Source organism: Poecilia reticulata, chromosome 3 (assembly GCF_904066995.2).
Source record: "Poecilia reticulata chromosome 3, P_reticulata-male-v2, whole genome shotgun sequence".
Lineage (NCBI taxonomy): Eukaryota > Metazoa > Chordata > Actinopteri > Cyprinodontiformes > Poeciliidae > Poecilia > Poecilia reticulata.
The window spans coordinates 7,426,945-7,452,941 of NC_088832.1; positions in this window are offsets into that span (position 1 = coordinate 7,426,945).

Below are 25,997 nucleotides of genomic sequence, written 5' to 3' on the forward strand. Positions count from 1 at the left end.
ATGTAGCTAGTTACAACCCACCTCTGCAGACGATGTGGAAATCACAACAGCATAGTGAGAGAACAGAAGTGCAGCTATGAATAAAACATCTGTACTCAGCATAAAGGGAGAAATAAAATTAAAAAAGAAAAAACAGGCTATTAAAAAGCATAACTACATTAAAGCCCTGGCTGAAATTCTGCTATTGACAGCCACTCAAAACGTTTCTCAACAAGGCCATGATGAGACGGAAACCTCAGAAAAAGAGGTACATTTCATGAGATATTAGATTTTGTGAGCAAACCTGATGTCTGGAGTCCCAGAAATGTAAAATACAACCAACAAACCAGCTGAAAAGGAGACACTGGGATGTTCATCTGAAATGGGTATTTCCAATGTAGTTAAAGAGAATGAGATTTTTTATTTTATTTTCAACAAATGACACATTTATAATTAAAATGTGTCTCTTCTTGGAAGACACAGTGAAACAATGAATAGCTTTCAAGTGTCTTGGTGGATATTTTGTTGACTACACTTAGGACAGGGATGTACAAACATTTTGTCACACGGCACAAAAACGTCATGTTGGAATTACTCGTGGGCCTAAAAAAAAGTTGTTTTTTATTTTAAAAACCAAAATCACAAAGTTTTAATGTTTTTTTCCCATGGTCAACAACAAACTAGGGATCGAGTTGCTTGATTTCTTCTTTTCCGTTGAAGGGATGTGTAAATCATTCCACGTCCTGTATGTTTGTCTCATAAAAAGAAAGGTAACAATTGCAAAAAAAACCACAACTATATATTTAGTGTATTCTAAACATTTAGACCAGATTTTGTCTCACTCTAAAAAGAAAGAAAAAAAAAAGAGTATTAACTGATTAATTATTGAAAAACAGGTGGGTTTACTGCATCACACTTTTACTGCATAGTGACTTTTACTAAGGAATAAAATTCACTGTGCGGTTGTGATCGTATTTATATTGAAATCAAAAAGAAGGAAAAAAATTGTGGTTACTTTTAATTTATCAGAAATAATTTTGCCCTTGTCATAAATGAAAAGTCTCCATCTGATTGGTGCATTTCTTCAGACGGCTGTATCCATGAGTATCATTTACTCGTGAGTATCATTTACTCATGGATACTCATGAGTATCCATCACCTGAGGATTTGATGAGCCAAATCTGTGTCGTTCTTTAGCTGCAGTCCAGGTACCGTAATGATACATTTTAATTTTTATTTCCATTTTATTTGCAGCACTTCCAGCAAAAACAAAAGAAAACACATTGAATTTTCAGCTCAAAATATATCATTACTCTTAAAGTATGCAAACCAAACAATGTAAAGTGTGACCAGTTGGTAATGTGCATTTCAGAGAGCGTTGCTATTGTCCTCTAATGCCTCCCGGCTGTACAGCCTCAATCAGCATGCTCCTCTGCTGCTGTGTCTCTGGTTGACCACAATTGACCTCATCATTTCCTCAATCCCAAGTGAACAGGAGTAGCCTATTAACTTTTGAGGGCTGCCAATCTAAAGATAGAATGGCTTCTGAAAGGGGGGGCATGCATCGTAGGTATACAACACTCCAGAAAGTATGACCATGATAACGGCACACACATACAACTTGCACTGTCAAATCCCCCCTCTTTCTTCTCCCTTTAGGAAATTGTCAAATTTCCTCTCCTGGGGAGCACAAAATGGGCATTAAACATCAATCTCCTCTCGCCGAAAACGGTTTGCTTTCTTTCCTGTGGAGCTTATAGACGAGACCGTATCTCAAAAAGAAATGGCGCTCCTGTGCTGGTCATTGAGATCTTGTACATGTATACTTAGTCTGTTGTTAATTTCAATGGCAAAAATGCCACTGTAAACGAGTATGTGGAGTTGATTTTTATGTATTTTTCACTGTATGGTGGAAAAACACCGGTCTTTTCAAGGTAGTCCAAGCCAAGGCAGCATCGTAATTAATGATTTTTAGCTTAGAGCTAATGAAAACAAATAGACCAATAAAAAATATTTTAAAGCAGAAATGTTGGATTAATGAAAAGTATGCTTAATACCTACGTAAAGGTTTTTGTTTTCATAAGGCATTTTTAATCTAACTGTTCAGAAAACATGTTCTAATTTATGGAATATGAATGCAGTTAAAACATTTTGAAAATTATATTGCAGTACTTAATCATCAGCGGTCTTAAGCTGAAGAACATGTAGAATAAGTACTCGTATATTCCATAATCCTACCTTTAAAATGATCCAGCCATATTCTAGGAAGCTGCCATTTTCACGTGTGGACTGCAGTTCAACTCTGCCACCATCGCGATATGTGAACATTGCATATATGTCTTTTGTTTCCTCACACTGGCAGAAGAATCCAAAATGTAACACTGTGTTTTTTTGTGACACTCAATAGCTGCATTTCCATTAACCATAAAATTGCGCAAATTGAAATTACTTCGCTTAATGGAAACATGGCAATTTTTGAATAAAAAAAAGAAAAATTAATATATATATATTTTGATAAGAAGTTGCTAAACTAGCTTTCCAGTGAACAATAACACTGTAAAACCATCTCCTTCCAACACAATTCTGCTCGATTCCTCCAGATGAATTTCAGCCGGTCCAATCAGCAAACTGAAGAAGTCGTGAACGATTGACATCGATTTTCTGCGCTGTTTTAGAATTGGAGTCTGTCTGCATAAGATTGTAGTTTAGCTGTGACAGCGGAGGAAGTGAACGAAGTCATTCAGTTTGTGTTGGTCATACTTCCAAATATAGAACAATTAAAGTCACAGAAAGAGGAATATACATGGTATTGTTTTTGTTTTTTTGCTGGCAAAGATGTCCTGGCCATACTCCCACAGGTTTCTTATGGCGCACCCAATTTCTGGAAAGCTTTGTAGAGCTGGCGTGTTACATAAGTCATGGTCAAATGTCAGTGAATGGGTTCCAGACTTTCTGTACAAAGCAAAGCGTAGAACAAGGAGCCAGTTTTTGTGAGGCCACTTCCAGCAGATTATGACAGGGTAAAGCCAAATTTATTTTCTCTGATGGTGAATATTTTTGTATCAACATGGATTATAGAAAACATACAATAATCTCATTGTGGTGCACTCAGTTGTAGCTCTTTAATATGTTTAAAGTTTGTTAAATAATCACTCCAAATGAAAAAAAAAGAGGAACGGTTCAAATCCATCTTAAAACAAGTTAATTAACTGAGGAAATTAATATGATATCCATCCTAATTTTGAGTAGATAAACTTCTGACCCTCACTGTAGTTTAATACTCAGGTGCAGTATTTAAGCAAAGGCTACTTTGCCCTTAAACGCAATTTGTATATGATGTAACTTCTAATAACTCTTTCTATCATATCAGTGATTTAGTAAAACAGGATCCTGCTTTGTGCTCAGACACACTAAGAATCACATCTTTAATGGAACTTGAATATCCGGTCATAATGCAGATAATATTCAAAACAAAGAAAGAGGTCAGGAGTTCGACACTGAATATTAATGATTTTCTGAGTTATTAGCAAAGATGGCTTGAAACCAAGCATCTGGAAGAACAGAGTGCTTTGTATGAATAATCTGTCAGAATGTATGGCCACTGGTGAACAGCAAGAAAAGACATAAAAAGGATCACGATGTACTAAAAAAAAAAAAATCCTACATGTATCAACCAATTAACTAGTTTTATAATGTCACTTGCTGCAGTTTGAGTTCATTTAATTGGAGTTGATGTCCAAATTAATTGCAGAGAAGCCGATAATATTAACCATTTCTCGGCTTCAAAAGAGGAATTGTTTAAAATGTCTGAACAATAAAATTTTTTTTTGATTCCTTATCAAGATGTGAGGCTCATAGCTGCAAATAATCCATTGTGCGGTGATGAAAGCGCGGCTAAAGCTGCGGACTTAAGAAATGGGTGAGAAAGTGGTTTTTGAAATGGAATGGAATCATTAATTAGGGGATTTTATATCAAAATCATTTTAATTGTGCCCGGGCGAACGTAATTGTTACATTGAGATGAACTCTACAACATGCTCATCATCTTTTTTGCCTTGAAAAGTAGTTGAAGTGTTTCTTTTGCTTACTTAAAGTGACCTAATTATTTTTGTCCAAGTCACAAACATCAGGTATATTTTTTTAAGGTTTTAGCTCCCAATTCTTATTATTTTTTTCCCTCATCTCCTTTATTTATTTTTGTCTATAGGCTTCCTACCAAAGCCCCCACAAATTCTCTCAACATAGCAAGATTATTTTCAATTCGTCTCCCACAAAAAATTGCGAGAGGACAGTCAGCTAAAAGGCAAGTCCAAGACGTTGACGTGTTTTTCCTATCGGGCGCATTGGCAATGACAAATGGAAGACTGGCAAGCACGGGTAAGTACGGCATATTTTGACAAGCCCTCCATGTCCTTTAACTTATTTCATGGTGTTTCTGCCAGCAGCTGACAGGTGCATGACCCTGACAGAACGAGAGCAACAAACTGAATTGGTCTCTCAGGTGGTACTGCCGGATCTGTTAGCTTTTGTCACCCTGAAGTCTTAAAGGTACCGCAGCTAAGACATCAGCTATTGTACATTAATATGATAAAAGGATTATGATTTTTTTTTGGTAGTTGTCTGGAGTATATTTTATTAGTCGTTTACCTGCAGTAGTTGCTCATTAATCTAAGTTTAGAGAACCAACAAAAATATTTTCTAGGAGTCGAGTAGTAAATCGTGACAGCACAAATGCAAGGCCAAAAGCTATGGTATGGAAATAAAAAAACATATTTTTCAATTAATGAGACCTGATTTAAATTTTTGTGAAAAAGTTTGAACTCTTTCAACAATGCCACAGCTCTGTTGTCACTATTTAGTCACTTGCCTAAAAACGATATTTGTCATTCGAGTTTCTGATATGTTCATGAAGCCAATAAATGTTGGCTAATGTTCTTTAGATATCAAAACTTGTATATCTATAGATATGTTGCAAGAGGAGCACGAGATCCCGCCCCGCCCCTGAGCTCCCTGCTGGGCATAAAAAAGCTCACCGACAATGTCTACCATTGGTTTTAGCTGTCAAGCTGTCAACATAATATGCTAAATCTTAAATGTATGCATGATATATAAAAGAAAAAGGGATGCAGTGCTTTGCTACTAATTGTCAACATACGTCAACTAGAAAACTAAAAAGGCTATCCCATTTCACAGGTCAGAAAAAAGCTTTAAGTATAAAAAATTGACGAGGAAGAAGGAAGTAGGTTAGCTAAGCTAGCTTGTCTTTGACAAACTTTACACGTAGATGTGCTGCAGGATTTGGTGCGTTTCAGTTCAGTTTAAAAAAGAAAAGCGGCACACGCATCAATCCTCTGACAGATAGTCAGTGAAGCAGGAGTTTAAATTAGACTAAACCTAAACCACTGCTGTGTTCAGGTGATCACTTAATAATAATCTAAATAGAAACGTGTTCTGTTCTTTGTGTGGGAAATGTTTGCATGTTTTTCGGTTTTGATACACTAGTTGAGCTGTTGTCAGTCAGTTCCCATGGTAACAGGTCTGTGGAGCATAGCTGACTCAGTGAGTAAGAAGAATGAGATTGGTTTTTCTATATAATTTTGTCTTTGCAGTGGCACTCTGCACAAAATTAATATCTACATCTCCAGGTTTCACGTTAACAGAATTGTATTGCGACAGCGCAATTATGAATGGCAAGCAAAAAAATTATATTTTTGCCCTCCAGCATTGTGAGCATGCACGTAATTTCCGGATGTAAACAATAACATGCAACGTGTTGAAAGATATTTAAGGTATCATGCTGAGATAAAGCAAATACTTTGAGAACATTTATTGAAAGTTCCTCCTGTGGAAAGAAAAAAGTAGCTTTCACAGACATGACCCCTCATTCAGTTCCAGATTAAATCATGCAAATCAATAAAGGCTTTTGCTCCTGAGCAGATCATTCACAATGAATCAAAAATGTAATCCTCATGTCAGTATTACTGATGTCAAAACGCAACAAATGGTTCTGTGGGAAGCATCGCTGCGGCTGACCTGCGAATTACTCATGGCGGGGTCAACAACCCTCATTTGCATGGTTGCTGTTCCTGCTGGCAGGGTCTGCCCTATCAGGGCGGTGGGGATGGGAGCTTGTCTTCCCCGTTTATGACAAAGTCATTCATCTTGCTGACACCTGTCAGAACCCCGCTGACCCACAGATCTCCAAAGGCTTTAATGAGCCAATCGGTAACGTAGCCAAAGTTCTCGCAAAGGCCGTTTTTAGTTGGCCCATCGATGACCCTGTGACCCCGTTAGATCCTTTCCCACAGCAGTAATCAAAGAAGCTCCCGCCCTGTAAAAAGTAATGTCATCCTTTTAATTAAAAAAATAACAAACAACGCCTTGACGTGTGACTCTATAGAAACAGGAAAAAAATGGTTGTAGAACCTTGTCAGAGGCCATGCGGTGTGTCACGGTTCATCCTTTATTGTGGCAAACCCCTTCGCTTGTTGTCTTTTTGTTGCTCCTATCGTGATGAAATCTTTGAGAGGTGCAGGAAATTCTGTCATCTATTTCAGCCCCGGCCAAAGAGATTCAGAGGACTGAAAGCTTACTTTAAAGCTCCGGGGTAGAGTCATTTCTGAACAGCAATTTCTCCCCCTTTTTTCTCCGCAAGAAGGTTACCCATAACCACTCTGTCAGTTTTCTGAAAAATCCTCGGCAGGGGATTGCCAGCTATAAAGTGCACATTAAAGAGATCTATCAGAGTCAGATCATTGGCCGGGACCTGCACTGGTGTCCAATAATACAGTCTGCCTTCTCCAATTTCACATGACAGACAGGGATATGGGGACAATAAACACATATCACTTTCTCTCACGTACGCTCCGGCTGGCTCTCAGACCAGTCTTTCCTCTGGTTATGGTTTGATTATCAAATCTCCCATTTCACACTAAGCACCGTCTATTTTCAATTTACTGTTGTTATTGCTATGTTGGCTTAAAAACAAAGTGTTGATAGTCTGTTATACTCAATTATTTTATTGCTACGGTCTCTAGAACCTCACTTCTGGGCATACTCTACTTTTTTGTTGTTTTGTTTTTTAGAAGACATTGCAGCTGTTTTGGAGGCCCAGAAAGATGAATGGATCTAAATACAGGGAAGGTATCTAAGAATCTTCCCTGTAGATAATGCAAAAGGCTTGAGGTTTTGAAACATTCAAAAGGAAGTGTTGTTTGGGGCGCTGAAATACTTCTTGATATGCTGTTTGTTGGTGTTTGCAAAGCAGATAATCCAGTGGCACCATGAACTTTTCTTGCCACTGATTGGCTGTATATTTTAGCTTCTGCAGTGGTGGACAGACGGTTTCTACTGTGCGTATTAATACATATTAATACTAGATATATTTGGTGTTTGAACCAACAAAGCTGGGTAGCTGTAAGTGCTTCAGCTATTTGTGGTCAGCTGTGGTTAACCACCACCATAAATACCAATACACTGTGTTTTGCAAAGATGAACTAGGGAAATCTAATTGGGACTAATGATTCAGGGGAGTTAAATAGCTGTCAGGTAAATTAGTATCTCTAAATTCTCCATAGATTGTGTGTGCATGGTTGTTTGTCCTGTGTGTCTCTGTGTTGCCCTAGACAGACTGACAACCTGTCTGTCCAGGGCAGACAGGTCTACCTCTCGCCCAAAAAGTTCGCTGGAGATAGGCACCAGCAACCCTCCTGACCCCACTAGGGACAAGATTGTTAAGAAAATGGATGGATGGATGGGAGTTAAATACAACTTACATCCACATATATATTGAAACTACACCAGAGATAATTTAAACCAGACAGAAACCTGGGTTTTTAGGCAAATCAGAGTTTGCTTTCTTGGTCTGCATCAGTTCGATTGCACAGTCACAGTGACTGAAGTGGACCTCCAGAAACGCTTCAATGCTGGATGGGTATATTAGCATTTTATACCAACCACAAATGGTTTAACAACCTAAAGGATTTGTTGTGGAGCTCAGATGCCTATTTTCAATTTACTGTTATTGAAAATAGGCATCTGAAGCAATTTTTTTTTAAATTTCAAATGTTGCTTATTTTTATCAATACATTGCTTTCAATTAAAATGGATTAAGTACAAATTTTAGTCAAGACCCACCACATGTTAAAACATTGCATTTTCATATTTTGTATCACCAACATTACAAACAGTATCCTATAAACTTGACATAATTTGCTTTCCTTTAACAGCAGCTTCCTTATTTGAAGCTTTCCATACAGGCGAGATGTTTGTAAGTGTTATTCTGTCAACAGATTCCTTCATCTCAGCTTTACATCTCTGCAGCTCCTCCAGAGAAAACAAAGCAAGCCATGTGAATACCTTTCTTCTTTCCTAGAAGCCAGGTTAGGCGACAGGGGGCACCCTCCTACTTTAAGAGTTAACTCCACTGTTTCAGGTTTTATGTCGTCATGGTTAGGCGTGCTGAAAACAGGTCTACAACTTCCTCTCCGTCTCTCAGCTCCTCGAGTCGTAGGGAGATTTGTTGGGATGTTGGGGGTAAAAAGTGAGGTAAAATGTCAAGAACGGAGTGATTGCTTGGGAAAGGGAGATACTAATTAACTCTCTCCGGTGGAGCTCTCCTGCCACCTCCCCTCACGCCGCGTGAGCTGGTATGAATCTTTCATCTCGTCCTCCTCGCCGGGTCTCTGAGGATGCGGCTCCAATTGCAAAGCCAGCCAAAAGGATAGGCACATACAACAAATGCAAAGGTCAAAAAATAAACAGTGTGGCTATGAATGACAGTCTCTCTCTAAGGGAGGCAGACTAACAGCACACCAGCTCCTGCTGGGCTAAAACGCTCACAAGTAGGACAGAAATGATATCTACAGGAATGCTGTACAGATACTGAGAACGAAGGCCTCCGTGTACAACACAAGTTGTCTAGGTGCTGAATCTATACCCATTATAATTGTATATAATAATATATATTTTATTCAACATAATTTCTAAGATACTAATCTAAATCCTGGTAATTGTGACTGTACTACCACCATTAAATCGTCATGACCTTTAAATATGGACTTTATCCGCTTGCAAATGGAATGAATGTAACCGTGTTTCTCATTGCAGTCATTTTTTGTTTTCATTAATTAAACATTGAATAAAAAGTCAGTTTCCAAGGAAACTGAACATTACTCATCTGAGAGTCTCTGCACCAACAACCACAATGATCCCCATGGTGGTGAGCAATAAATATCAGCATATTATAGATCAATAATATTAATAATTGTACTTGACTGGATGTGTAGGCTGAATCGATTATCACTACGCAGTGCGGTGCTGATGGAGTGGCTCGCTTTGGCTCTGGGACTGACTCTGGCCTGTAAGGGCTTTTATTTTACAACTATGCAAAGCAAAACAACCCCAAGTGGTGGAAATATGTCAAAATGACTAAATATATTCAGTCATATTGAAAACACATGACGATTAGACGGAGCAGCAGGTGATGAGTAAAAATTACTGGTGGTGAGCGTCAGTAATTGATAAAATAAATGTAGCAACAGGAAAGAAACTAAAGTGGACATAGCAATAAACCAAGAGAAGATAATACTAATCAAATGCAACTAAATGGAAATGAAGGAAGAACAAAATGCAAGAATAAACCAAGAAACTAAAGTAAATACAGAGGTATAAACTGGTATGGCAAGACCTTTCGAGCAATAATTAATACAGAGGACTGTATGGCAAGAATAAACAGACACTATTTCCAGATAAAAGTTAAAATAATATTGTTAAAATGTCATGGGTTTGTTGAGACCATTACATTAGTTAGTACTGATAATAAATATATCTTACAGACCATAACAGTAAAGAACTGATCTCTTATTTATGTTTTTAATTAGATTTCATATATTTCTTCAATATTATTTTTCATGTCAGTGTTAATGTCATGGTGGTGTTCAGTGACTCCATGACACTTTCAATTTGACTCATTAGGATTTGATTAAGAACCAGATTTGTTCTTTGTAATTTCTGTCCAGTAAAACTATTAATCTATAAATCAATAGACAGGTCTATATAAAGATATAATCCATGTTTCTGTCTCATATTTGTATGGCATTAAAAGGACCTGGAACTTTTGTTTTCCACTGAAAGCTCTGGTTTGCACAATAAATGCCATAAGGGTGAAATTTTATGGATGATACTCTGATGTCCCATTCTCCTGAAGGCAGCACAGAGCTGCACCACCAGAAACTGACAAACACTGAAGAGAAGAAGATCTTTGATTAATGTAGTTACAGTTCTATCCATGTTTTAATGTTGCAGAGCTCAGTCGTTTTGCAAATAGTTCAAAGTTTAAACTGGCATATTGTTCATCTTTTATCTGGTCATTTTGTGGAATATTTAACAACTAGAAAATGGCAAAGAATAAGAATTTTTTTCCCACTCTGATTGGCTGCTGTTAGGCCTACCGATTTTAACTTGAATGTTCATTGCACTTTTCGTAGACGCCTGTATTATTTTTAGATTATTATATTATATGTATTATTTTTGATGATAAATACAGAAACAAGCATAAAAATCAAACCATCTACAATAGTGATAGTAATATCAATGATAAAATAATGGTCAGTGCAAAGTAGCTTGCAAATTCTTTGATGGGGGGCGGTGAGGGACCTGGATAAAGGCTGGGGGGGGCGCTGGCCCAAAAAAGGTTGAGAAACACTGCTCTAAATGTTTGACAAAAGAGTTTAATCTGACCAACATTTCACGAAAAAAAAAAAAGGAAATTTCAGACTTTAAAAAGTCAAAAGGTTTTGACTTGAAATTTTGAGATTATTCTCAAACTCAGGTTTTTGTAGCAAATATTTAAGTTTCAGACATTTCGACATATTCTCTAGAAAATCTGAGATTTTCAAGCTCATAAATTTCCAAGAATGACTAAAGATAATATGAAGAAGCATATTTTCACATTTTTGAAAAATAAAGAAAGGATTTTGACACATTTATTGATTATAAACCTGTTGCAATGTGACATCACAAATCCAAGATCCTGCCCCCGGCTCTCTGCTGAAGGGCAGAAATTTTGACTACCATTGGATTTAGCTGTCAAATTGTCAACATAACACACTAAATGTTAAAGGTATGTGTGATATATAAAAGAAAAAAAGGACATGATGCTTTGCTTCTAATTGTCAACACTATGTCAGTTATGCTAGCTTGACTTTGACAACATGTAGATGTGCTGCAGAATTCAGTGTGTTTTGGTACAGCTAAAAAAAAATAATAAAAAAGGACACGTCATCCATATAGCAGATGTTTAGATTAGCTAATCCACCACAGCAATCACATATTAATAATCAAATTCATAATTGCTAAATAAACATCAAGCCTGAAACATAATACTGTAAGGGACAATATTCAGTTTTTTTTGTGTGGGAACATGCCATGTCAACGAGTCTGTATATAGTAGCTGACAAGGCAAGAAAAAAGGAAACATGAGTGGTTTTGAATTATTCTCCAACAGTTTTTTCTGCATTATTTTTCCCTTTGATGTGACGTGCTGCACTTAATTAGTAATACCGACATCTCCAGGTTTCATTTTGTTAACGGGATTGTTCTACCGCGGCTGGCGAGTTCAAGAATAGTCTTTTTCCCCTCAAATATTATGCGCATCGGCAAAATTTCCCACAAGCCTATATAAAGAGTAAAAATATTATTAAATATCTCAGTAAAAATCTTTCAGATATCCCTAAAGTCATCAAGGCATGCCATAAATATCTCTGTTTACATGACTGTCTTTTTAAGCTCCAAGTTTTGAGAAGCTGTCTCATGTCAGACTTTGCTAGCAGGCTTGCCTGTTCCAGTTCTGGAACATGATGAGAACCGGGAGCTTTCAGGGCAGATGGAGGCCCACGGTGATGAACGTCTCTCTCGAGACGGATCATAAGCAGCCTCCTGCTGAGCGCACAGATCAAAGCCAACCCAATTACAAGCAGACCTACACCTCTGTCTTCATGCCGCGCTCCGGCTGAAGCCATCCTCAGTTTTCCTGCTGGCTGGTCTGTCCCAGACATGTAAGTCACGTTTCTCGTTCTCTAAGTGTGTCAGAACTCCACAGAGACTGCATCATTTATTTGTTTGGTATTTAGCAAGCTTGTTTCTGTACAGTCAGGTTCCCATGGAGAAAATAACCCAGGGGGTTATAACAGAGGGGGTCAAAATCACTGACCTGAATTTATTTGTCTTCAGAACGGCTAGTGACCTGGCATGGTGGGACATTTATTGCTGACCTGGCATGGTGGGACATTTATTGCTGATGTAGCAAGATGAGTCCTGACTGGGACAGCTGTGTGGAGTTTACATGTTTGCTCTGTACGCATGAGGATTTCAGGTGTTCCTCCTTCATCCCAGCATGCTGAGCTGGCCAATGTCTTCCTTATGGACGTCTGCCTGTTTGTACTTTGTCTAAAGCTGGATCCGCCTGTCACTTTAGGCCAGACCATATGACTGAAAGATATATAACGACATATGAGTTTCATATCAGTCGATATGAATAGTTACTGATTCGTTTTTTGTTTTAAATATCTGGAATACTTATCTTGTGACCTGACCTTCCCTGTTTTGTCCACGATTTTCGCTTCATGTTGTCATTTTTAAAAATTTTTCCCTCAGTCATGAGGCACGGTAGTAAAACCTGAAACTGCTGCTGCGCATGTTACCAAACAGGTCATTGCTAGGTAAGCAAAGAGGGAGCGAGTCAGTTGATGCCACCAACGTTATTTAGCTAGCTGTGAGAGGTTGAGCGGTTAATGCTTGTCCTCTGCCTTCATCTCCCAGAATGCTATGCAGTTCTGGATCAGAGTTCAGTGACATTTAAAATTCTGTCAAGCATTTTATATAATGATATTGATCACTGGTCTATCACTTATTGATTTATTGCCCACCCCACTTGATGACTGCCAATGTCAAAAGATTGACTGATTATAGAAAATTAATGGATAGATGGATGGAAATGAGGTAATATGTCTACAAAAAATAATACAGGAAGGAAATCACTTAGTAATTTACATACACAAATCAAAGTTTGTGTCTTTTTAATAGAGTGTAATACGTTATCTGGATTTAACTGTAATGTATCAAAGAAATAAACCGATAATTTCCATTGTTGAAAAAATGGAAGTAGTAAGAACTGGAATGGGACTGAGAAGATAAGAAACAAGGTTGCAGACAACAGAAGGAGGCAAACAGATCCTCAACCTGTGAGCTTTCCACAAAAGCAGCCATGTATTAAAACAGACTGAGCCTTTCAGTGCTGAGTATATTGGAGTGGGCCTTGTCCATAAAGGTCAAGTGCTTCACTGAAATCTACTGAGGTGCCACGAAGGTATCCATCAAACGAGACATGGATGTGATGTGCGTGCTTAATGAAGACCCACAAGTCGTCCGGGTGTTTTGTGCGGCTCAGAGTGTTTATGGATCGCAGCTGAATAACATTCCTGGAGGACGTGTGTGTTCTCAAGGGATTTTGGAGGTGTGTTTCTGCTTTATGCAATGACAAACCTGCCTCTAAAAGCATTTTCTGATGACCAGACATACAGCAGACCTGGTTTGCAGGTCGCATTGATAGCAAAATGTGACCAAAATATGCCAAATGTGTTTACCTGTTTCTGTTTCTGGTATAGGTTAAGCATCAGGAAGCTCTTCCATCTTTGAAAATTTAACCTCAAAATTTAACCTCAAGCATGCATCTCTTCTATACTTCACCTCCCATTCAAATTCCAGTCAGTATTATAACCCTTGCAGAAGAGGACAGCTTAGTGAGTCTGTGTAAGACGCGTTTCAATGATGTTGCATATTAGCCTAAAAAATGAAGCAACTCTGCACACGCTGACAGATTTTCAAGTCACATTTGTTCTGTTTTACAGCACAGAAAGCTTCAAGAAAGACATTTATGGCCACAGTTTCCACCCAACAGAATAGTCGTGTTTTACACAGTCTTCTATTGGTCTGTTGGAAAAAGGAAGCAAAAACAAACCTCAACTACAAAAATTGAAAAACTTAACCTCGTGTTGAACCGGAGTGTTGTGTTTGTTGCTACTTAAAACAAGCGAGAATCTCCTTTGAAAACCAAGATTAGCTCCAGATGCCCTGATTTTCCCCTACTGCAAAATAAATAAATATCTCCATTGAATATTCCAAACAAGATCGGGGCATCTTAGAGCCCTCAGGCCACATCCGGCCCTGACGATATCCCCGTAGTGGTTTGAAGCGAAGCAGTGTTAGCTCCAGCTTTGAGAGGATCTTGTCTTTCATTTTGTTAAGTGTTTTCTGCAGTTTTGCCCCAACCATTGTTCTTCAGCCATTGTTTATCAGTTTAATCTTCATTACAGTTAAGTGTTTGCACAAGTTATGAAGATAAATTGTTCACATATAATTAAATTATTTTTTTGTGAAGGCTCTTGATTTCCTTGCTCCTTGGTTGCAGTTTACATTTTCATTCGGGTAGGTCCATGTTACACCCAGGTCAGTAAGATAGGGAATGATTAAAACCATATTTATGGTCAGCACTTTTGTACATTTAACATTTATTTAACCAGGTGAGTTATTAAGACTTAAACTCTTTATTCATTGGATTCACAGTTAAAGTGGCTCTGTTTATGAAGAACAGATTGTTCTAAGAGATAGCTTTAAATTAACAAACTAAAATGCATCAATGTGGACATTTTTCACAAATTAATTGTATTTCAGAGTTTAGTTACAGAGGTGGCCCAGGGGTGGTTATTATGAAGCTACAACACGTGGAAAGGTTTTAATGCGACAGCCAACTACCCTCAAGCATACCCAGTTAATAAATCAAAATCACCCTTTAACAAGAGAACATATGCGTCTGCATAAGACCTGCGGCCTGCGACTGACTGACCGTGAATGTTTTCTTGATAAGTAAAGAGACAAATTCTTGGCAAATGCTTTACACTGGAGCACACGGTTCATAAACTGTACTGTTATATAGCTGCCAGCTCATAATGTGCCAAATGTTACATCAGTAACTTAATATGTAACATTTAAAAAAAATAATAATAATAAAAAATTGTTACATGTTTGTTCAAACTGTCACTATGCTGTGATAGAATGACATGAGACAGATAATCTGTGGGGAACAAAATAAAATTGTGGAGAAATACACAGCTTGTCTGAAACAACCAATCAGAGCCTGGAGGAGGGTCTTAGCGCTGACAATCACCCTCCCCGCTACCGCTAGCTGTCCACAGTGGAGCCTGTCATGAATGGTGAGACTAGTTAGCATAGCCTCAGATGACGGCTGGTAAACAGTTTTCTTATAGCGGTAAGTTGTTTCTCCACCATTAGCACATTGAGCAGCGCGTACACATACCAGGAGGAAGCGCTAAGACCCTCCTCCTGGCTCTGATTGGTTGTTTTTGACTGGGTCCTCTACAGATGGCAATAGCAGCACTGAGAGGAGTTTGATCTTTTCATATCATAAAGTGGCTCTTTGAAAAGGTTGTCCACGCCTTTTCTAAACTAATCAAACTAAAGTAATTATTAACGTGGACTGGTGACAAGTCCATGATGTTCTGCAGCGATTGCTTGAATGCTACGCCGACAGTTGTGACCAGATAGATAACCTGATCTGTGCAACTTCACAAAATCAAAGTGAAACATTACATTTTATTATAATTTAGTCAGTTATTTTTATGGTTTATGCTTTTCCTCTGCTTTTTGCAAAGGTAAAGTTTCACATAAAGGCTTTTTTTTCTCCATCACCTGAAGGTCACAATATTTTCTTGCTTACATTATCACTGCTTGGGGAGCTCGATGGTCAGTCCTGGGGTTATCTTTTGCATCTTAATCTATAAACTACGTTGTCGGAACAAAAAAAAAACATCAGCTGCCTATTGATTGGAAAGTTCCCCCCAGTCATTGTTAAACACTGCTGGAGCACAGCAGTGGGCAGAATTGTACTTTTTCTTGTCTCTTGTATGAACCAGTTTCCACCTCCAGAGTTTCCACTGTCCGCTGACCTTTTCAAACAAAATGGATTCCAAATCCTCCCGGACCACACCGCAAGGATTTATCTCATGCAGGTCGCATAACGAGAGGTTTTAACCAACGCACAATGACCAATTATTCTACATTTACGTCCCCAAGCTCTTTTTATGTAGTAAAAATATATATCCTAAACCGAGGTATGAACTTTAAAGAGCTAATAAAAAAATTACTTTTTTTTGCGGGTGTCCTCCGGAGACGCACAAAACGTTGGGGACTCTCCGAGTTATCAGAACAGTGTAAATGTACTTTGAGTCCACAAGCACTTAATATCAGCCATTCAGGTGGATCATTTTGCTTATGTATTTTTTTAAATTACTGAAAGAGTCTCCTCTCTCTGGGGAAAAAAAAATAAAAATGCCAAAGTAGTTCTTTGGTCATCCTTTCAGATAAGACGCTGTGCATACTAAAATGGGTTTTTGGGGAAATGCAGACATCATTTTTTATCTGCTCACACAGTCCATGGAGGATTTGGGCATGAAAAAGCATGCAGCTTTTATGCTTAAAGGGGAGAAAGAAAAAAAAAAAGGATTAATCTAGGCCAATCCTTACAGTGGTTAGTCTTTAAGTCGGAGGTTCCCAATTCTCTGTGTGTCTGTATTCATTTGTCTCCGTGAAACACCATCCCCGTTTGGGACTAACTGCAGATGTAGTTATTTTGGCACTGTGCCTTCCACTTCATCATGCTGTTAAGAGTCCCAATTTAAATCAACTTGGCTGCGTTATCCCCGGCCTGTTGGTGGCTTTTAGATTAGGAAGCTAGACCAGTGAAAATGTCACCAATTAGAATCCAGAATACCTAGACAAAATGTAACAGGAGGGGAAAAAATAATCTGTTTTTTTTCCTCAGCCTTGTCAATTAAGTCACCAAATTAATGAGAACTAACCGTCCATGTTGGGTTTGACTTTGAGTATAATTGCAATTACCCTCCAAACTCTAATCAAATGAGAAATGGAAATTTGCACTCGTGTTTGTTCAGTTAGAATCTTGCCGCCGTGGAAAGGAAATCTAGGGCACCCTGGATTTATTGGTGGGGGGGGGGTCCATGTTTATCCAGTAAATATTCAAACTGTATCTGCCCGTAAGAGAGCAAGCAGGTATTGGGATACAATTATAAACCATAGTTTATGGACTGTTATAACAATTTGCATTATTTGGGTAGATTTAATCAATATTTCTGATTGTAAATTATGCCTGACTGCATATCAGCAAATTAGAATTTTATAGAATATTATTGTATGGATTTATTGTACAGAGTGACACAATATTTCAAGTATCTTTGTTAAATTTAGTGATCGTTGCTTATAGCCCAAAATTCAGCTTCTCACAAAAATAAAATATGTTTTCCCCTTTTGCTTTTGTTCACATCAGGCAGAGGACAAACCTCAGATTAGAGTTGGAGGATCATATCAGAAAGTTGGAGGAAACAATTGGAAAGAAGGATAAGGAAATAAAGAGACTTCGAAGGGCAAACTTAATACTACAAGACGGTTAGTTCACAAATTTCTCACAAAATAGTTGCCTAATAACGTCTTATATCTGACATACTTGTTATATTGTGATTCAGGGCTGTCAGACACAATATATAAAGGTGTCAAGGAAGCAATCAAGAACCGAGTCATTCGGTTATTTCAAGGAAAGGTATGTCTATAAGATGTGGCTGGTATTAGAGAAGTCATGTGACTAGCTTCAGATAAAAGACATGATATATTTTTGAGTTTATATTACATTATTTTCTGATTTTTACAGAGTGTGTCTTTGACAAACCATACAGCAAACTCTGTGGCACTTGACTACACACAGACGTACAGCGGTTTCAAAAAGATGACTAGAAATGTGATTGACTTGCTCTTCACTATTGAAGGAATGTCAACATGTTCAGTGACGGGAAAGAAAGGAATTCCTGGAGATAGAAAAAGAAGCTTTGACCAGGAAAAAGTGAATCTTGTCAATGGTGAGTAATACCTAGAAAGTAACTTAATTACTAACCACCACAACCCTCCTTCCCCCATTTGTAGAAAGCCTCACATATCAACACAACCATTTGTGTTATGTCTTAAGCCAAAAAGGTGAAGTTGCATTTTAAAATTATGTAATTCTACAAAATAGAGTGGAATAATGCGAAACAAGAAATTTCACCACTGAAATGATGCGAATCATGTTAAAGCACATGTATGTGTGTGTGTGGTAAAAACCCATGTGAATCTTGTGTGTATTACATGTTTACCACATGGCAAACATGCAGCCTTGACACACATGGGAATCACATAGGTTTCCAACACACAGCGTTCTAAAATCATGCATATTTTACATGTTTTTTCACAAATGATTCACATGCGAAAATTTGTGCGAACCACATGTGCGGTTTTCTTATTGCCATGGCTTTCACAAGTGAATTCATGTGAAAGCCACAAATCCATATTGATCAACTAATGCATGTTTTTTGTATTGTTTTATGCAGACCACGTCAAGAAACTGTAAATGGATGTTGATACCACTGACATCAAAGTTTGCACGGTCACAAAAATTGAAGGACGCAAGGAGACTGGCTGAGAGGGGATATTACATTAAGTTAAATGTACTGTAATTAGATTATTTCATACCTTCTGCTCAAGTAATCTTTGAATTTGTCTTCATACAGGCAGCCTGGGGAAAACAACGTAAACCCTGTGGCCGACTGGCCGCGGTGCTGCAGATTGTGTTGAAATGGTTTGTTTTAAAGAGGAATAAATATATTGATAATTTTTTTGGGTTAAATATATTTGTCTCGCATGTCTTTATTCATAGCAAAGTTTTTTGTATAACCATGTCCGACAAAATGAAATAAGACGTCATGCATGGGGTTTTACCACGAAACGTTCCAAAATCACACGTATACATGTGCTTTCACACGTAATTCACATCATTTGCATGTGAAATGTTGTGTGAACCACATGTGCAGTTTTCATGGGATTTTTTTGAAAGGGTCTGCATAGCTTAGCAGGTACCTTAACATTGGGTTATTACTGCAATGTGGGGTAACTCTTTCATGTGTGTTATTTGATCTCAGTTGCAACCCTTATCCTACAAACAAATTTTCAGTCTGGACTTAACTACAAACAATTACTGGCATCGAAGGAGATCAAATGGTGCATTGACAACACTGGAGCGTTATTCACTTAAAGCTGAGAATCGTCCAGAGCACAGAAACAATTGTGGGAAAAGGGAATGAGTTGCAGTACTTCTGGAGTTTAATTCCCTTCAACACTCTTAATTCAGAGTCATTATAATCTTTATTTTTATTGTGTATGATTCAACGTAAGCCTGAACCTGACGGCTTAGTCTTCTGCCGCTCCTCTGCCCCTGTCAGCAGTGGTTCAGTCTGCCTCACTGCTGGTTTGTCCTCACTCACAGGGACCAGACCGAGTTTCTCAGCAGAATGATGTTCATTTCCGACGGCGTCATAAACTCATGTCTGGCCTCAGCAGCTTTCTGGAGGAAAGAAAGGCAGTCAAGCAAACACATAAAAAGTCAATGCTGGCCTTAAGCAGCATTTTCAATGGAAGACCACCTTTTTATTACAGAAAGGAAAAGTGACTCGGGTTTGACTGGCAATGAGATGTTTTTTTTCCATCAATCCCAAATTTGCTGCAGCAGTGTTAACCAAGTTAAGTCCTTAAAATTTCTTTTTAGATAACTAAAATAAAAAAACTTAACATTGATGGAAATACGTTTATGCATTGTATATGTATGTGTGTGTGATAGTTTTATTGAGGATAATAGCCGTAAAAAGTCAACTTAATACAAACTTGCACATATTTATGTCCATCTTCAATGCTCATGTTCCAACTAATGACATTTAAATATTTAGTTAAATGTGAAGCATAATGCATTCTCATGCATTGGACTTGAACAGTGTCATAAAATATTTGTTCCATTAAATATTCTGTTTTTGCTTTTTTTTTGGCATACTTAAATGATTTTTAAGATAATAAATAAACAAATAGAAAGGTTTCAAATGACAACATTTTTTAAGGGTAAGTAATAGTAATAGTAGGGCTGGACAATAAATCAACAACAATATATATCGCCACAGACACGCAATTAATATATAGATAATGCATCTGACATATCCACCTCCTTCCTAGCCCCCATATTTGCCGATGGATCTTTACGGGAGTCAGATCATTATCGTGAAAGTGAATCATTCATTTAAATGGCATGACATCATCCACCATATCTATTAGTTCCCCAGCAATTCTCTACAGCTGGCATTTTTACCACATCTATGAAGAGTCTCAGTCCAATGAATGCCTCGATTTCAGTAACATTGGTGTTGATGTTGCATCCGGTGACATGACACGAGTACAAATTTGTTTGGTGAGCAATATCCTCAAAGAGATCCTGATCAAAGCACCTAGCGAAGTATTCAAGGGGAGTGGAGAGCTGCTCGTGTTCATGTAGACCGTTGCTCAAATGTGAGTTTCCTCCACCTGACAGGAGAGCAAAATTATATTCTTCCTGTGTTTTTATATAATAATTGACAATTTTTTTCTGCAATAGTTACCTGACCAGCATCCTTTTTTTTGTTTTGCCACCTCCTCCTGTTCTTCCTTACTGGAGTCATCAGTGAAACATTCACTGCTGCTGCTGCTTTCCAGCTCTGACTGGTCCTCTACATATCATGTGTTCTCTTCATCTTCATCACTGGTTCCCTCTGAATCTGATGAGCCATCAGGAGGCAAAACCACAGCCACTTCTCTCTTACTCTGACCATAGAAACTACTTGCTTAAATTCCCCGAATACATATGGAATACAATAGTGTAAATTTATTTATTTTAACAGAATACATCTATAAAAAATATTCAAAATTTGGAGTAATTGGGGGTTGGCCAGTTGTACTGCTAACTGGGCAACACATCTTCCAGGATCTTCCAGGATAAGGCACGTGTTGCTTTTATGAGATCATGGCCAACTTCAGTTCACCAGCTGTTTTTATTAAATAGAAACTATAGTTTTTGGTACAGTGTGGCTAGCATAACTGAATGAAAACCTGTGGTTGATCACAAATTGTTCATAATGTATCAGTGAGGATATTCATTCTTCAAGTTGCTTTTTTCTCTAAATACTGGAAATAAAACCAAATCATCCGAAAGCAGCTTTTTTGATTTGTTCGGGTTACGTTTGCGTGTGACAAACAAGGCACAAACAGAAGAAATCTGTGAAAGGACGTAGTACTTTCTCTCCCAGCACTGTATTCTGTTCCTTTAAGACATATCATCAAAAAACACCTCAGACTTGCTGGCTCCGAACAGAACCTTGTTTTTCCTTCTCCGAGATGAAAAAGACACACTTCACTCGCTATAAACCAAACACTTAGGCCGAGATTAAAGAGTGGAAGGAAGATGAGAAGCTGCAGATTCTTATGATCTCTCCCTTGTGATAAGAGGGACTAAGGCAGGGATGGGAACAACATAACAACCCTCGTTCAAAAACGGTCTGCATTTCAACCCTAATCGACACTTATGAAGCCTCATTTTCTTTCTTATTTTTGAAACATAAATCTGTAAACGTTCATCACAACAGATGGGAAGCATGCTTCTTTTTCACTTTCAAACAGTTCCAGACTCATAGATACGTGTTATTGTGGCCAGTATATTCCTGTTGTTCATTTTATTGCATGACGACTTTTTTTTTTTCCCCTCGAAGGGCTTGTTCACTTCTGCTTCAGTTGGTAATTTTCTGCGTTTCACAGAGTAACATTTCCCAGTGAGGCAAAAAAGGTTTGAAGTCGATGTTTTCCAGTCAAAGATAGCTATTTGGAGAAATGGTCTCTGATTGCAGTCACGGCACCTTCAGGGGGGAAAAAGAAAAAGGAAAATATAATCTTGCCCGTGTTGCAAAATTGGAACGTTACCTTTTCAGGATTTCCTTAAAAAAATAAAAAGGCATTCTGTGTTGCAGATTTTGTATATGACTTTGCATATTTGCAATGTATATCAACAGAGTGAAAAAACTACTTTTTTTTTTACTGGTTCTCTTTAAATTGAAATTCTCAAACATTCTGAGAACTTTTCTTTATGGAAAAATATGTTTTTTTGTGTGTGTTTTTGTTGAAAGTAATAGCTAAAATTTGGAGCCAGCCAGCTTTCCTCAATTCCTGGATTTCTAACATTTGGAGTTTCAGTAAAAGAAACTTGCATTTGCTTTCATCTGCTAAGAAATTAAATGGTGCCTCTGTATATTTCACTGGATAAATAGTTACTCAAATGGCAGGAAACAGCTTGCAAAGGAGATTTCAAGAAACATTCTAGTGCCGGGTAAAGTAACAAAAATCCTGGACCACCAATTGCTCCACAATCTTTAATGAGCACAGTTTTGAGGATAATCCCTGATACGGTTCACAGATAATAAATTCACCAGTTTTTAAATCTGAAATATTAAAGTTGAATCATTGAGTTCATTTTTACAACATTTCAATAGTTTAAAACCGTAAATAAATTTCCAGACAGACTGTTTCTGAAAAGAGAGGGAAGATACAATCTAGGGAGAGAGTTGTAGTTAAAACTGCCTGATGCTTGAAATCTGTTTGCATTTCTGTTTGTGGGGGGAAACCATGGAAGAGACTATGTTCAAGCATGACCCAGTTTAAAAAGTGGTACAAAAAATAAAAAAGAAATCAGGCTTTTGAAAGGTCCAGGGAGGAAAAAGGGAATATTTTGGGGTGATCTCACCAACTACCTTTTCATTTATGCACAAATGCATGCATACATGCATAAATATCCTGTCCAGACTAATATATACAGTAGGCTATAAAGGAGTTAGAAAGCAACAAGAACAAATCTGATGATAAGCAGTGGAGAAGAGTTGGGATTTAAAAAAAGCTGATGCTTTAAAAGAAAAATCAAAGTATCTTAGCCGTTACAGTTGACATAATTCTGTCTGTGGCGTTTCCCTCCGTTCAAAAGAAATCAATTACTACTACTACAAGCTTGTGTTTTTCTCGAAACTCTTTACAATTTCCTATCACTCAGTTTACATTTGAACTGCAGTGGAACCAGAGTCGGCACACAATGAGACTGATATGGAGAAATCTATAAAAAAAGAAAGAAAGTAAACTTCTGTGGTGATTACTTACAGGCAGATAACAAATGCAGATAAATGTTTTCTGTTTTTTTTTTTTTTTGTTTTTTTTTGTGGAACTCACAGTTCTCTTGAATCTCTGCAGACCAGAGATGAGGAAATGCTGTAGAATTCAGGTCCATACAGGCTGCCATTAATGGAAAACCAATGGGAATAATATCCTCTTTTAAACTACAACAGTAGATTGTGCTCTCACCATACGTTTCCATGACAAATGTGCACAAAACTTTACCTATATCTCAAAGAAAAGAAAAACAAGGGAGATCACATGTGAATAAGTTTATTCACATGATAATGGCCTTTGACACATGGAGAGCGACGACTGACTCCGACAAACAGCCTTTGTCTTCTCCATGGTGAAACCCAACACGGTTGGAAACATTTCATGGTGGACCTCAAGCCTGATCCAGATAAATTCAGAGCATACTTTCGTCTAAGACCTGAACTTTTTTCCAAGGTAACTTCAAAAAGAGAGAAGATTCAGGCAAACATGAGGGAACTCAGCAGTGCTGAAGAAAGGCTTGCTGTCCATCTGTGGTACGTAATTAAGTTTAAGCCATAATAATTTATGGAGACAGCCATCGTATTTAAGCTCTATCTATATTTGTTCTGTGAATAATGAACACATATGACAGATGTAATTGTTTTGTTGTTCTTAACATATTGCACTTGAACCAAGAAGGCACTGTTTGAATAAAAGTAATCAAATGAACAGTCAACAATTCATATATTTTCTTCTTTTACAAATGGAAATGCATAACAAATGTGCTTTCCTTTGTCTGCTGTATGTCCAATATTTATTTCTATATGCGTTATTTAACTATAAAATTACTGTAAATATGTGTAGTGATAGTAAATATTGGTCGTTATTATACAGCACACATGAAATACAAGCCAACATAAAATCGTAACGTGGACATCTTCCCGACAAGTTCACTTACGCTGCCTTTTTATGTGTATCTCTAATCACAATATGAAATGTCATAATATTAGAAAGTCAAAAAGCTAAAATTGCGCTTCCCTCCATGTTGAAAGTGGTTGAGAAGGAAATTCTGCTCATTGGTCAACAAAACCCTCCGACTGGCTTTAGTGCCAGGCGACGGACGCAAACATTTCTCAACTTTGTTTTGTCACGTTGCCTGTTCGCCTGCACACGTCTACAAGCTCGAAATTTTGTCTGCCATGCGACGGACACAATGGTTGAAATTTTGAGCTCATAGACATGCGCACGCGAGCAAGCGACGTAACAAAACAAAGTTGAGAAATGCTTAACTTTCGTGTCCGTCGCATGGCACTAAAACCAATCAGCGAGGTCGCCTCATCGCACAAGAGGGAGCGACGTTGCTCCACATGTCTGGAGCCAATAAGTCATTTAAAACATGCAGTACCATCGTCCTCCTGCCACTTCCTGTTGTCTTCTTTGTCTTTTCCGCCAGTAGTAACATCTTGTTGATCACGACTCATGTGATGCAAAAAAAGTGTTTTCATTGGAATTTTTCAAAATACACTTATTTGATACAGCCGAAAAACCACCTCATTGTAACGCAGAAAACATGCGTTTTTTGCACAACTGTTTCCACTAAACAAACTTATTTTCATAATACCAATTTGAGTAATTATATGGTCAATGCAAACATAGCTAGTGTAATGAATATCCTCATCTCTCCAGGTTTGCAACAATACAAAACACCAAATGCGAGAGTTTGGCAATGGTGAGAGATTAATCTTCCTGCTCATTAGAATATGGTTTTCAGTTCACTTCTAATTATGGAATGTGTCTTCTTTTGGAGAAAACACTTCCTCCTGTATCAGTGCCCATATCTGAATTTAATTTGGCCAAACGGAGTAAATCAATGGCCGCTCGCTGTGAGATATTGGAATGCTTCTCTGTGGCGGAGCACTAACTTGGTTTATTAAGACGGATCCCTCGCTACATATAAATTTGCCTTGCTGTCAGTGTTGCATCGTATAAATATTCAGGCGTTAAGCCTCGCAAAAACAGCCAGCATTTGTACATGGCCAGACAGCATGTCATAGCGAGTCTGTTTTTCTGGTGGATCTCCAAGCGGACAGTCCCTCAGGCCTCGTCTGATGGCTCCCTGACACTATCTGTGTTTCTGCAGTCAGAGCAGCTCACGACATCACTCAGAAATCAAACAGGACAGAGTATTGCATGCACTCCCCCCCCCGATAATATCTCCCTGCCTCTTTCCTTGCCACCGTGGCATTCAGCACCCTCTATTGAGCACTTCATCTCATTCATCAAGCACCCAGAAGGATGAGAGTGTGAGCTGCTTGCATGGGAAGGAGATGACGATGAGTGAGAGACCCAGCTGATAATCTGCTTAAAATGCTCAGGGATGTGTCTGGTAATATTAAACCATTGAATATTGCAGATGTCTTATGATTGCAATAAAAGAGAGAAAAAAAAAACTTAAGGCTGCATTTATGATTCATTATTAATTGGTTATATTGGGCGCCTTAAATATTTTTTATTTGGTAATGCTACGAGATGTCTGTTGATTTGGTTAAACATTTTTACTTTTTTAATATATTGTATGCATTACCTTACATATTCATATTGGAAATCACTGCAAATTTTGCACAATCATCTCTGGTTTTTGTGGAAAATGTTCCAAATCAAGAGAGGATGTTAATTAAATAGCAATTAAGAACCACAAAAGTACTTTTTGATGTCAGAAGTAAAAAAAATGAAAGGTTGTACCTAAGTGAGTAATCAAGTGATCGCATGATAAATTAAAATGGACTCCATCGTTTCCATTCCGATTAACATTTTTTGAAGGTTCAATTTTATTTGCAGAGACTACCCATTTCATTTATGGTTTT